This window comes from Nycticebus coucang, chromosome 16, assembly GCF_027406575.1.
Source record: "Nycticebus coucang isolate mNycCou1 chromosome 16, mNycCou1.pri, whole genome shotgun sequence".
In the NCBI taxonomy this organism is placed as follows: Eukaryota; Metazoa; Chordata; class Mammalia; order Primates; family Lorisidae; genus Nycticebus; species Nycticebus coucang.
In genome coordinates, this window is record NC_069795.1 from 6021111 (window position 1) to 6036234 (window position 15124).

At 44.8% G+C, this 15124-nt stretch overlaps 1 protein-coding gene across 1 annotated transcript in view; it reads right to left on the reverse strand.

Annotated features, from left to right (window-relative positions):
- Window positions 1-15124, reverse strand: part of PCP4 (Purkinje cell protein 4) — a 64313-nt gene that overhangs the window by 32489 nt on the left and 16700 nt on the right. The gene's annotated exons all lie outside the window — the stretch shown is intronic.

Consider the following 15124-nt stretch of genomic DNA (forward strand, 5'->3'; position numbering starts at 1 on the left):
GCATGTTTCCTGAAAGCTTAGCGTGACATTTAAAACTATTCTAACCCATGGAGAGAGAAACATTCTGTCAATCCAACTTTCTGGTCTTTATCAGAATATATACTTATAGTATCTCCAACTTTTAGGGGAAGAAAATGAGGCAGGCCGGAGCATGATTTGTCCAAGATCTACATGATCTCAGCTCAGGAGAGGCTTGGTCCATTTCTTGTCCTCAGGAATTGCTATTGTGATACAACTCTCTGAATGGGATCCCGGAAAGAGGGGCAGAGCACCACACAAGGAGAAAGCCATGTGGATGACCCCCACCATGGCAGAAATGTCCTTGAAATTGATATTGGGTTCTAGGACCAAGAACAGTATCATAAAAATAATAATCAGGTCCCTTTAGTGTTCAGTATTGTCATGAAAAAGTCCCAGACCCTAAGTCAACCCTTGACTAATAGTGGACAGATCACCTGGAAAAACCTGGCTTTCAGACTCTGATTAAAGAAAGCAAAGAAGGTAATGGTAAAGATTGACATTAATAAGTCAACCTGCAGATGATCAATGCATTATGCAGATGAGAACCCAGGAGAGAAGCCAAATCAGGCCTTTCATTTAATATCACTGCCCCTCACCCTCCATCCTAGTTAATGTGAAATGATTTAAACCAGATAACACATTTATTAAATTTAGTAAATTTGCGAGTAAAAATGCCTCCTTCTTCTTGCCTGTCCCTATTTTGAAGTCTTCTCTTTTCAAACACAAAGCTATTGAATTTGCTGCCCCGGAGGGGACTCTGACCACCCTTGAGCTGGACCAAGTCAGGGACGCAAGGGCCAATCTAAGTGACTGAACCTCACCAACATTTAAACTTCTTTCCTTCCCTGCATAATTCATAAAAGGCTCAGGGAAAAAAACTCCATGGAATAAAGGAATGGTGTTTTACAGAAGAACAAAGTCAAATTAAATGCAACGCAAGAACAAGGTAAGTGACACCCAGCCCCATTGTCTTCAGATGCATTAAACACGGACCCCTTTCAACTGTCATGAATACCTCGTTTCTTACAAGATCACTTTTCAGAAACCAAAGGAAAACCAAAATGAAGTGCACACAGGGGAGAAAAGGAATCATTTTTCTGGCTTTCTAAGACAGGATTTTTATACCAGGCCTTATTTAATGGAGGCATGATGAAGCTGATTGATGTCGCAGAAGGCGGCATCTTGTATCAAAAATGATTCTGATAAAAACAAAAAAAAAAGAACTACTCATGGAAAGCACCTCATTTCAGAGTTCTTTGAGACCTTGCAACATTTCCAAAGGAAGGTGGGGGGCAGCAGGGGAATTCTTCCAGAGCATCCCTGTTCCTGGGAGCAGGTGTTTCATCACCACGCCCAGGCCAGTGGCTATAGTTCTACGGAGAGTCTAGGGCAGGCCGGGGATTGTGTGAACACAGCTCACACTGCTGGGGCCAGGCTCCTGAGGCTGTCAAGCATCACTGATTCCTGAGTTCTGGCAGCACCCTCAGCACCATCATCAGCCTTGACTTCCCAATTGTATCCCAGCTGCTCAAGCCCACACAGCTGGGAAGAGGCAGAGCCAAGATTCAGCCCAAAGAAGCTGGCTCTGGGCCACTGTGCCCAGCGTGCAGCCACCCTCCTGAGGGCTCCCCTCAGCAGGCAGGGGAGTGACGAGCAGGAGGATTCAGGTTTGGAGCCTGATGTGGCCTCATTAGCACCACAGCTGAGAGTGCTGAGAACTCCTGGCTTATAGGAAGAAGCAGAGGCACACGACAGCCGAGGGCGCGACTGCAGAAATGCTGTGAGATCTTTACTGTGTTTAAATAACACAGCACCCAAATAACATGGCACATGGATGTACATCATGGGGGGGGGGCATCACTCTCTAAAAGGCTACCACGGGAAGGTTCTTTTCCGTGATGTGATAGAAGCCAGCACTTCAGGGAAGAGGCTGCCTTCTCTGTCCACCCCACTCCCTGCAGGAGCGAGAGGAGGCCTGATACTTCCCTCCTCCCTAGACCAGCTCCAGCCATGCACTCATTGTCCTGAGAACCCATGTCGCTCACTGAACAGAAGTAGTCACCCCTCGGAAGTGTCATCTATTAGAACTGGACTAATAAATAAAGTGTTGAAGATTCTGGAATTCTGAGCACTTCCCTAGGAATTCCAGCAATGGCTGGTTAGTGTCATGAATGCCACACTATGTTACCCAGTCCAGATGTCCATATACCTTAACAAATTGGGATATGGAGGTGGCAGGACAAGTTATCCCCAGCCAAATAATCTTGGCAACAATCACCAGGCTAATGCAAATGTAAAACACTCCCCTGCCAGGTTATGAGTGACACGGCGCACCGGTCACCCCAGATGACTTATCTGTCAGCACCATTTTGTCAGTAGATATGTCTGGATGATTTCTGATGGATCTACAGAGTGAGCCACTGGCCACGGCCATGAAGAGCAGCAGATGTTATAACTTAAGGGACTTTGCTTATCTTTTCTTCTGGGGGAAGAATGGCAAAAAAATCAGCATCGATTTGAACCACAGCAAACCCAAAGCCATTAGGTCCCCTCTTCCCACTCCCAGGAGAATCCCCCCATGAGTCCTGCAGTCTGCCCCGTCATGGAATTTGGCACAGAGGTTCTCATTCAGGTCCTCTCCTGGTCATCTCTGGTCCCAGCCGCACCCTCATGAATTCCCTTTCGTGAAATGTTCCTTGTGCCCTACAGAAATGGCATTTTCTTCTATCCTCACTAGAGCTTTTAGGAGAAGAAGCCCCACCCCCTTCGGCTGCCTGAAATCAGTGTCCCTGCTGCCAACTCTGCACCTGTCCTCAGACACACAGGCCTCTGTCTTCAAACCTGTTTATGTGACAGCCCTATGGTCATCAGGGACCTTTTCAAGGGACACTATTTCCCACTCAGTGGGATGCTATTTCCCACTCAGTGCTGATCAAAATCGTAAAACCTTCATGATCACAAATCGTAAAACCACGTAGCTCTTTGGAATAGACATATTTCCTCCATGCCGTCCCCATTTCCCTGTTAGGATGAGCTAAATGCCCAATAAGGACACAACACAAGAACGCAGAAAGGGAGGTGTCCTTTCTCAGAAATGTTCACTAATAAAAATATCGCATTTCAGAATTTAATAAAACCCCAATTAAAAGAAACCTAAATAACAAATTAGTATATGAAAGATCCTTGTACCTTTAAATGTTTCTTCTGATAATCTAGGACTTGCCAAGCATCTAATCAAAGGCAGGAGAACCATTTAAAGGTATAATTTTTGAAGTAATCTTTCCTGACAGTACCATTGCTCCAAGGTCTGCAGGAAAATAACAAAGAATATGTATTAGCCTGGGTTCCCAGAAAGCAGAGCCTGAGGCAAATGCCAATCCTGCAGATCATGCCACAAGTTTATTAGAGCGGTCAATGCCAGGAATGGGGAGGAGAGGATGGAAGTGGACAGAGACGGGCTTCCGTGAGGCTCATCATCAAACCGGCCATTGCAGGATACAAATGAACACCGACCCAGCGGGGTGGCCCCCCAAGAGCTGTGCAAACTATGTCTCAAGACAGACCCTCGGGAGCCCCAGATGACTTATCTATCAGCACCTATCTCTCACTGAGCCAAGATGCTCCACAGAGCAGTGGTCCCCACAGTTTGGACTGTGCACCTGCCATCTGCCTGGGGCCGAGGGGGAATCACTAGGGCAGGGGTGGGGTGGAGGTGTTCAGCATGGGCAGGGACGACATGCTGTCACTCTGTACCAGCCTGAAGTCTATAAAGCCCAGGCTGAGCTGGCCACTCATAGGGTCCTCAGAGAGGGTCTGCCGCGTGACCCATGAGCAGAGACAGACTCAGCACATTAACATGGCTAAGAGACTTTTTTATTTCAAGCAAGTCGCCTTCACCTCAGATGCTTCACCACACCAAGTTCCAGGCACATAACTGGCTTTGAATCCATTTCTTTGTGTGCTTTGATCTTAGGATAGATGTAAAAATATGTCCTGACCACATCTGTGCTGCAGACAGGAGCCAGACACACACCATTAATACTGAGGCCTGAACTGCAGGTTGGAATAGAAATGGGCCAGGATCCTGGACGTTACTAAGCACTCAAACACCCAAAGGACCTGTCTCTTAAAAAGTCCTTGAGTGCTTCCTTTGAAAATAAGGAACTCACTTACTTCTCAGTCGGCTGTTCTCACAGTGATCTTGGAATAGCCACCACTGGGCAGGGTGAACAGGTGTTGGCCATGGGAACATGACATAAGGGGGCACTAAGAAACTCAATGATCAAGATAAATAATATTTTAATACAATATTTTTAAATCAAAAGTACGTAAGAGGTCATGATGAACAAAATGTTAAAATATTAAAGATAGGATTGAAATTACTGATATGTCCTTCTGCTCAGTCTCCAGTGCAGTCCAACCTAATACAAATCACCAGGTTTCCCTAAAGTAAGAGAAAAAATGGAGAAATCCAGCAATTCTGAGGCTGAGAAAATTGTTCCAATACAGCCATTGAAACCCTTTCTCTACCTCCTGGGCCATGAGTAGGTGTTCAGAACTCATACCACGGGGTTATGGTTATTACGTGATCTCTAAAATAGAGATCACGTGGAGGGTCCCATGGTTCACACTTAGCTGTCCATACTCATGAAATCAGTATGCTATTTATATGTCATGGAGGAAGCCCAAATTACCAAGACCCATTTCATTATTAGTCCTAACCAGAATACCAGACAGACCATGCCTGTTTGGAAAATCTCTCAGCCAAGTCCATCTTGAAGTTGAAATGCAAGTTCCACATTAAAAGACATTTATTTTTCATTCTAGAGGTTGAAGAGTATGAAATGTGAAATGAATTACAGCTAGTTAAATTTGGAGTTCAAGTGGCAGTCCAAGAATTATGTTCAGAATCTATACCTATGGCATTTAAGTAGGTAAGTTTATATTTGGTCTAAGAGCTTGACTTTATATTTCATTGGTGCCATGTGACTTGACTAAAGGGTGCCCACTGCAAAGTTTCCTTGGAGTTAGGGGACGAGGAGCCTCCTGAAGCAGAGGACCCAGGTCCTCCCAGATTCCGCAGGGCTCCCACACCCCAGCCCCTCTTTCTCATCTCCCTGGAAGACCTGCCCATTTGCTCACCAAAGATGGGAAAGAGCTTAATACACGAATTTGGCTTTAGCAGCACTAGAGAAAAGACAGAGTTGTCATGCAGCCAGGTCCACAGAGGACGAGGCACACGGGGGCCTGCAGGCCCTCTGGTTCTGCGCCATTCCTCCTCAGCCCATGTGGGGCAGAAAAAGACGGGCTCCTCCAGACCCGGCGCCAGCCTCTCCCTGCTGCCGCTCAGGGGTGATTCCCCAGTGAGGGGGACTGTAGTGTCTCCCAGATTAGGAAATAAGAGATCATTTTTCAGAGAAGTGTATCAAAATGAGGTACATTTACCAATATGCAAAGCCATCAGCAGTGAAGGTCATGCCCATGGTGTCTGTCTGACATGGCCAGAGGATGGGACATGTCCCAGACATGGTCAGAGGATGGGACACACTCCAGGACCATTTGCTTTTGTCTTCACTAATCCAGACCCTGAGCTGGGCCTGGGGGTCCCAAGGAGAAGGACACATGCTCCCACTTTGGTCGGCTCCCAACCCAAAGGGGCAGGCAGGGAGTAAAGTGACCAGCTCACGAATGGAGGAGCCACCCACGGTTGGGGTCCTGAGGTTGGGGTCTAGGCGGGGGTCCCTGGTCTGACATTGTGAGCAGGTCTGGAGGGAGGATGGGAGCCTCTGCTTCCCCCATCAGCTGTGGAGCTCAGGGGAAATCCCTGGCCGGAGTCTCAAGCTCCTCCCAGCGCAAGAGAAGCCATAACTCCTGAGTCCTCCTGGCTGCATAGAAGGGGCCTGGGCCCAGCAGGTTGGCCCTCCCACCTGCCTGCCAATAACGGCATATTCCACAAGAGTCACCACTCAGTGACATCGAGTGGACAGCTTCTCTGGTTGCAGAGAAGGGAAAGAATTTCTTCCAAAGTGCTCTTTAGCACTAGCCCTCTGTTCCCAACATCTGGCCTCTGTTGGCCCCTGATTGCCAAATGGTGGCAGAGATTTCACAAAAGAAGGAAAGAAAACTCCATCTCCTTCTCACACACTTATTAGACAATGTTGCTGATGCCACCTGCTCCGCAATGCATTCCCTCTGAAGTTACTTTCCTCCATGCTGCTGTCTTCCTTGCGTGCTGTGGCATCCTGGTATTCTCACAGATGGTTTCGGGATCTCTAGCTCCCCCAAGATGGTAGCATCTCGACAAGTGGATTCTTGGATGGGTCACAACTAAGGAAAATCACCCAAATCTGCATATCTCTGCCACAGATCACACTTGAGGACCATGACATTTCCGATATTGCGCACTCTTCCCAGAATCAGTGCCCCACACAGGAGAGACAGGAAGCGGAGAATGACCCCCGTTATCCCACAACCCTCCTCAGAGTTTCTTGGGTGCCTTCTTTAGATCACCGTGTTTATAAAGAAACAAGGGTGTGTTTTTATATTTAATGTCTTAATAACGAAGGATCGTGTCTTAGATGATCAGTCTTTAAATGAAGCTGGGGACATAACCGCAGCAACCATGCGGTGAGATGGGCTAACAGCCCAGCGGCCAGCAGGTCGCTGATTGCTCCCGGGCCACCACAATCATTAAGCAAATGGCTTCTCTGGGACATCAAAGGCACATCATTAAAGGCACTTTCCAAATCGAAGCTGCTGAATCTGTCTGCAGAGCAGAAGAGACGTTTATGCCAACATTTTGGGATAAGGCCAAAATAGATTTAATTTCTTGCCACTTGATATTTTTAAATCATCTATAATTCTCTGAATAACATTCCAAAAATTGAGCATTAATTTAATCCCTAAAGGTGTAGAAATTTATGTCAAAAGAAAACTTCAGCTGGAAGGGTTTTTTCTTTTTTAAATTGGTTTAAAAATAAAGTGATGGGATCTTCCAAGGCATTAACCTTTCCAGTCCTTCCTCTACACTCCTTTCACCTACGAGAGACCTAACGGCTGGAATTCTGCCTCAAATGCCACCTTCTATTCCTACCCTTTTTATCCTGACCTTTACCGTAAGAGAATTAATTGGCATCGCTGCAGTTCAGGCAAACCGTTCACGAAGGTATCGGTGATGTACTTAATTGAATTTCATTTTATACTTTATGCCACAATTATATTTTTAATCAGTATCTTCTTCCCTAAAAACCCTTCTTTGTACCAATTTTCATTTTAAAGAACACTGTTTTCTATTTGCAAAAATAGAATATAATCATTGTGAAAATTTTAGAAAATAAATGCACAGGGAAGAGAGCAATGAGCCACCTACCATTCAACTAATCAAAGTTAATCCATGTTAATACTTCAGAATATTCTCTTTAAATCTTTTTCCTGTGTGGATGTAACATAAATACACTTTCGGTCTTATAAAAATGGCTATGTGCTATGCACACAATTTCATAGCAAGTGTATGTTGCAACTTAAAGAACAGTTGCTATTTAATGACCCGTGTGTACAATCTGACATCTCAGATGTGACGATGTGAAATGTCCCTCCCATGCTGTTGAGTTCACTTGGAGGGTTGCATATCCTCTGTCTTATACATGCCAATAAAGTCACTTTGCTTTGTTTATTCAACTCAGCTCAACAAAGAGTTGCAGCCAGGTGTGTGTTCCTTTGATAATGAACAACGTAGAAGGTTAGGAATGGCCTTGAAGTGGGCAGAGGCCACTACAACTTTACAGTGTCATGGAATGGACTGCAATCTCCCCTCAAAAAATTCATCCAATGTCCTAACCCTTAGTCCCTCAGAGTGCCACCTTCTTTGGAGATGGGAGTCTTTGCAGAAGTAATCAAGTTAAGAAGAGTTCATTAGGGAGCCCCATTCCAGTACAACTGGGGTTCTTATAAAAAGGAACAGTTTGGACACAGAGAAAGCTCTGCACAGAGGGAAGACGATTTGAAGAGAGGGTGACAACTGCTGTCTACAAGCCAAAGAGAAAGGCCTGAACCTGTTCTTTCCCTCACAGCCTCACAAGAACCCAACCTGCAGACATCTTCATTTTAATTTTCTCTCTTTTTTTTTTTTGTAGAGATATGGAGTCTCACTGTGTTGCCCAGGCTGGTCTCAACTCAAACTCCTGGCCTCAAGCCATCTTCCCACCTGAGCTTCCCAAAGTGCTGGGATGACAGGTGTGAGCCATCGTGACCAGATAGACACCTTCATTTTAAAATTCTGGTTCCATAGCTATGAAATAACATATTTCTGCTGTTTCGGTTGCCCAGCTTGGGGTACTTTATGAAGGCAGCTCTGGAAAGCCAATTAAGAGATGCAGATAGCGCCATGTGATAAAGGGCGCTTTATCACACGGCTGATAAAGGGACACCCAAAAAAGAAAGCTGCACCCCTGAGGCCAGCCCTGGCCCTCAACCCAGAGGAGAGAGAGGGCACCCCAGCCTCTGAGCCCAGAGCACATAGCAGGTGCAATTCCGTGGGCATGGGCTGGATTCTCTCCTGAACCCAAACCACATGAGACACAACACTATCCCTGGGCTAGAAACAAGGGAAGTGTCCTGCTAAAACCATATCCCTGGAACCCTTCTCTAATCCTGAGCCAGAGGTCTCCCTGGCTGCCTGGTGCGGTGTCCCTCTCCCAGCCGCTTATGTGGGGGCAGTGCCTGGCAGGGGACAAGCTGTGGGCAGGGCAGCCCAGGGGGGCAGCCAGAGCTTGGCCGGGCCTCAGGCTCCTCTCCTGGCTGCCGTGTGGACAGTCACCTCCCCATGACCTGGGTCTGCTGGACATGGTTGAGCAGACCCCAGAGCAGAGGGTATTTGTTGTACCAGTTTAAGAAGTCTCAGGGCAGAAACCCAATTCAAGTTTAGGGCTGAGGCTGCAGTGCAAAAGCCAGCCGCTCCTACTCGCCAAATGCCCCCTGCTGTCTGAGATCCTGGAACAAGTTCCAGAGACCAGGAACTTGGGCCCCTCTGTGTCCTCTTGTTACTTTCCTAATATTTCATCTATTTGTTATAAAACACCATTTGGAAATCATTGCCCTGTGTGATTTAATTGATTTATAAGCCTCCATGACCATGCTATTCTCAAGGTGATTGAAAGCCTTGAATCGTGATGGGGCTTACCTGAATTTAGAATGTGCTGTGAGGATGCAGGCTCCAGGGCGAAGGGTATTAGGTAAGGGCTGACTTCCCAGGCACAGAAAGGAACTTTGCAAGGGGATGGGACCATCCAGATCTCAATTATAAGACTGGATACGTGTCAATACCCATTGACCGTAAAACTAAAAGGATTAAATTTTACTGTACATAGGTTACACCTCAATCATTGACTTTAAGAGAAAGTGTCCTGGAATCATATTGTCCAGGATATCCCAGCCCTGTCACATGGCGGTTGTGTGACACTACGGAGGTCACTTAACTTCTCTGAGCTTCAGTTTCTGTTTCTATAAAATGGGAATAAGAATATTCTTTTACAACTGGACCTGCACCCTGCAAGTGAGAACAATGTAACCTTAAAATTTGTATCCTCCTATTCATTTGAAATTTTAAAAAAGAATATATCTACTTCATCAGGGTGTAAGAATTAAATAAGGTAAAAATGCTCAGATGGCATAAATCTGGTTCCTAAAAGAAATCAGACAGCAAAGGAATGGTAAAAACAGACTTGGATGGAATCACGCCTCTTTCTATCCCACTGTGTTCAACTTGCAGGACAGTCGGGTAATGAAAGAAAGATGCTGTGCTCAGCAGTTTGAGGAGGCGCTGAGGGGTAAAGCGCAGATCCCACATATGGCTGAGTGAGTGGGAATAAAGGCTTTTTCTCCTCAGCTTCTTCATCTGGACTTCATCTCACCTTTTTACACTGAACTAAAATAAATAAAATAAAACAAAACATGTACCTCACATGGCTGTTAAGAGAATCCCAAGAAAGAATGTTAATATTTGTGATCATTTTTCTGATAAAGGACAGAGCCTTAACCTATATTTTGTTTTTGTTTGTTTGTTTGCAGTTTGGGTCAGCACCAGGTTTGAACCCGCTACCTCCAGTACATGGGGCCGGCGGCCTACTCCTTTGAGCCACAGGTGCCGCCCCTCTACCTATGTTTTTAAGTTGTTAATTTTGGTTGAAATTTCTCTGGGCCTCTGAGTCTGGTGGATGCATTCTGTAAGGTTGTTAAAAATTCCAGCTTATTTTTTCTAGAAGGGAGGACACAGGAGGAGGGCACAAGGAAGGGCAAAGGGGAAGCCGAGTAGAAGCGGACGGAAGCTGGAAGAGCTCCCGCTCAGCGGCCCTTCTGCCACATCTGTGTCCTGACTCAACCTGTGGGCTCTCCATAGGTCTCAGGTTGAACAAAGGGACCAGGCAGTGCCCGATGGTCCTGGCTACAAGGCAGCAGGTCTGAGAACTGAGTATTTAGGCCACATAGACTTTCTGGTCTTCGTGTGAGTGGATATACTTTTCCCTGTGTCCTGTGGAAAGATTCTGAAAGCCAAAAACTTTCAAGATTTTTAGATTCACTGTGGTGCTTGATTCCAAGGCAACACATTTCTGAAGAAACAGGCTTACAGGGACAAGCTTCTTCCTGCAGGATCTGTGTGTTCTTCAAAACACAATCAGAAAGTATCAATAATGGTCACCAGCAAAGATGACCATGCTAGTAGAAGAATAGAAGAAATGACTTTAACTTGAATATAACTTGAAGACTCTTGGAGAATTGCAGCAGTTTCCTGAGAGAAGCCCGGCAAAGCCCTGGAAGCTCGAATTGTATCTGCTACCACAGGCCTTGACTAAACACCAAATTATAGACTCAATCAAGATTATAATTTCAGTCAGTGGAGCAAGATGGCGGCCGAGTAACAGCTTCCCTGCAACTGGGCACGATGATTCTGGGGAGACAAGACTCCAGGCATCTCTAGCTGGTGGGATCTGCCTATATTGATCCCTTTGAGAATACAAGGAGTCAGCAAGGGACTTCTAGACCCCAAGAGGAGGACAAAAACAGTGGAAAACTGGCAAGTGGTTGCGTGTGTTCGATCGACCTAATCCTGCTGGCAGCTGTAAGTACAAGCAGCAGTAAAAGTGCAAACCAGAAAGGCCTTACCTATGAACTGTTTCAGTGTTTTTGGACTTGGCACTCAGTTGAACTGCCTTGGGGAGAGCTTGAGCAGGAGTGCAAAGAACTTTGGGCATTGTCTAGGGCCCCAAATTGAGCCGCTGAGCCAAACAGAGCTAATAGTGTTCGGCTGTGGGCCACAGGGAGCCATTGTAAGAGAACTGCCCCAGCAAGCTCCGCCCTCAGGGTCGCAGAGCAAGGATCGGGCGGGAGCTAGTAACCTAGTGACTGAGCAGACTAAAGTCGGGGACTGAGCAGCCTTATAGCTTTAACCCTCAGGGGCAGAGTGAGACTGGTTTTGGCACACTGGAGCCTCAGGCTATTGCCCTGGGTAGAGTGCCATGGCATCACAGCTCATAGCAACCTCAAACTCCTGGGCTTGGTGCCACCTGGACCTCCATAAGAGCTGCGCCGTGACGCCCGACCCGCACCCACCTGCCTCCACATGCCATGACCAGAACTGTGGGAGCCGCACAACCCTGCATCCTCCCTTCTGTACCCTCCCTGCCTCCACACGAGCCTGCTTGTCTGGCCAGGAACTCTGGTAGCTGTGTGCCTCTGGAGCCCTCCCTGCCTCTGTGCAGAGCCCTTTTCCTGGCCAAAGACTGCTGGAGCCTTGGGCTCTCTGTCCAAAGTCACCGGGTGCCAGGCTCTCCCAGAACGTGCACACCACCTCCCACCCTATTGCTGGATCTGGGTGTGTCACACTCCAGAGCTGCTTCCACAACCAGAACTCCCTGGCTGGGGAAGCCCCAGAAGAACTACACAGGGTCACTCGCTACAAAGATCCAGCAACAATAGAATGATCCCGCTGGAGTTTAATCTTGGAGAGACACCTACCCAACTCTGAGGACAGCCAGAGGCAACGGTGAAAAACAATCATGAGGTGAAATCAACAGAAAAACTCTGGCGATATGAATAATCAGAGTAGATCAACTCCCCCAAGGATCAATGGGGCAGACACGGCACAAGATCCCATGCACAAACAAATAGCTGAGATGTCAGAAATCAAATTCAGAATCTGATAGCAAATAAGATCGAATTAGAATTCCAAGCAGTAACCCAAAAGATATCTCAAGAATTCAATGAATTCAAAGACCAAATGACCAAAGATTTTCACACATTGAGACAAGAAGTTGTAGCCCTCAAAGATCTGAGAAACACAGTAGAATCCTTCAGTAACAGAATGGAGCAAGCAGAATAAAGGATTTCTGGCATTGAAGACAAAGCTTTCGAAGACTCCCAAACTCTCAAAGAGGAAGAGAAATGGAGGGCAAAAACAGATCACTCTCTCAGAGAGCTCTGGGATATAAGAAAACTAATATTCGTCTTATAGGGATCCCTGAAAGCAAGGAAGTGGCTTCACAAGGCACAGAGTCTCTTCTCCATGAGATTATGAAGGAGAACTTTCCAGACATGCCAAGAGATTCTGAAATTCAGATAGCAGTTTCAGAACTCCAGCACGACTCAACCCAAATAAGACATCCCCCAGACACATCATAATCAATTTCACTAAAGTTAAAATGAAGGAGAAAATTCTGAAAGCAGCCAGACAAAAGGAAAACATCACCTACAAGGGCAAGAATATTAGAATAACTGCAGATCTCTCTGCTGAAACTTTCAAGCTAGGAGAGAATGGTCATTGATTTTTAATCTCCTAAAACAAAATAACTTTCAACCCAGGATCCTGTACCCAGCTAAACTGAGTTTCATTTATAACGGAGAAATTAAATACTTCAATGACATTCACATGTTGAAGAAATTTGCCATAACTAAACAAGCTCTCCAGGATATTCTCAGACCTATCCTCCATAAAGACCAGCATAATCCTCCTCCACAAAAGTAAACCCACCCAGAAAATTTTGATCAAATTCCAACTTCCATAGTCACAAAAGGATTAAAAATGTCCACTGGACTGTCGAAAGGCTTATCAATATTCTCAATTAATGTGAATGGTTTAAATGGTCCTCTAAAGAGGCACAGGTTGGCTGACTGGATACAAAAACTCAAGCCAGGTATCTGCTGCATACAAGAATCACATCTTACATTAAAAGACAAATTTAGACTCAAGGTGAAGGGATGGTCATCTATACTCCAGGCGAATGGAAAGCAGAAAAAAATTAGGCATTGCAATCCTATTCGCAGATGCAATAGGCTTTAAACCAACCAAAATAAGGAAGGATAAGGATGGACACATCATATTTGTTAAAGGTAATACTCAATGTGATGATATTTCAATTATTAATATTTATGCACCCAACCAGAACGCATCTCAATTTATAAGAGAAATGCTAACAGACATGAGCAACTTGATTTCCTCCAGTTCCATAGTAGTTGGAGATTTTAACACCCCTTTAGCAGTGCTGGATAGATCCTCCAAAAAGAAGCTAAGCAAAGAAATCTTAGACTTAAAATTAACCATTCAACATCTGGACGTAACAGACATCTATAGACCATTTCATCCCAACAAAACTGAATACACATCTTCTCATTGCCCACGGAACATACTCCAAAATTGACCACATCCTAGGCCACAATCTAACCTCAACAAACTTAAAAAAATAGAAATTATTCCTTGCATCTTTTCCGACCATCATGGAATAAAAGTTGAACTCAATAACAACAGGAACCTGCATACCCATAGAAAAACATGAAAGCTAAACAACCTTATGCTGAAGGATAGATGGGTTATAGATGAGATTAAGAAGGAAATCACCAAATTTTTAAACAAAACAACAAGCAAGACACGAATTATCAGAACCTCTGGGATACCGCAAAGGCAGTCCTAAAAGGGAAATTTATAGCACTGCAAACCTTCCTCAAGAAAACAAAGCGAGGAAGTTAATAACTTAATGGGACATCTCAAGCAACTGGAGAAGGAACAACACTCCAACCCCAAACCCAGCAGAAGAAAAGAAATAACCAAAATCAGAGCAGAACTAAATGAAATTGAAAACAAAAGAATTATACAACAGATCAATAAATCCAAAAGCTGGTTTTTTGAAAAGATCAATAAAATAGATAAACCTTTGGCCAACCTAACCAGGAAAAAAAGAGTAAAATCTCTAATTTCATCAATCAGAAATGGTAAAGATGAAATAACAAAAGACCCCTCAGAAATTCAAAAAATCCTTAACGAATACTACAAGAAACTCTACTCTCAGAGATATGAAAATCTGAAAGAAATCGACCAATAACTGGAAGTATGCCACCTACCAAGACTTAGCCAGAACAAAGTGGAAATGTTGAACAGGCCTATATCAAGGTCTGAAATAGCATCAACTATACAAAATTTCCCTAAAAAGAAAAGCCCAGGAGCAGATGGCTGTACGTCAGAATTCTACCAAACCTTTAAAGAAGAACTAGTACCTATACTACTAAATCTCTTCCAAAATATAGAAAAAGAAGGAATATTACCCAACACATTCTACGAAGCAAACATCACCTTGATCCCCAAACCAGGGAAAGACCCAACAAGAAAAGAAAATTATAGACCAATATCACTAATGAATATTGATGCTAAAATACTCAATAAGATCCTAACAAACAGAATCCAACAACACATCAAAAAAATTATACACCATGACCAAGTGGGATTTACCCCAGGGTCTCAAGGCTGGTTCAATATACGTAAATCTATAAATGTAATTCAACACGTAAACAAACTAAAAAATAAGGACCATATGATTCTTTCAATTGATGCAGAAAAAGCTTTTGATAATATCCAGCATCCCTTCATGATCAGAACACTTAAGAAAATTGGTACAGAAGGGACATTTCTTAAACTGATAGAGGCCATCTACAGCAAACCCACAGCCAATATCATACTGAATGGAGTTAAATTGAAATCATTTCCACTTAGATCAGGAACCAGGCAAGGTTGCCCATTATCTCCATTGCTCTTTAACATTGTAATGGAAGTTTTAGCCATTGC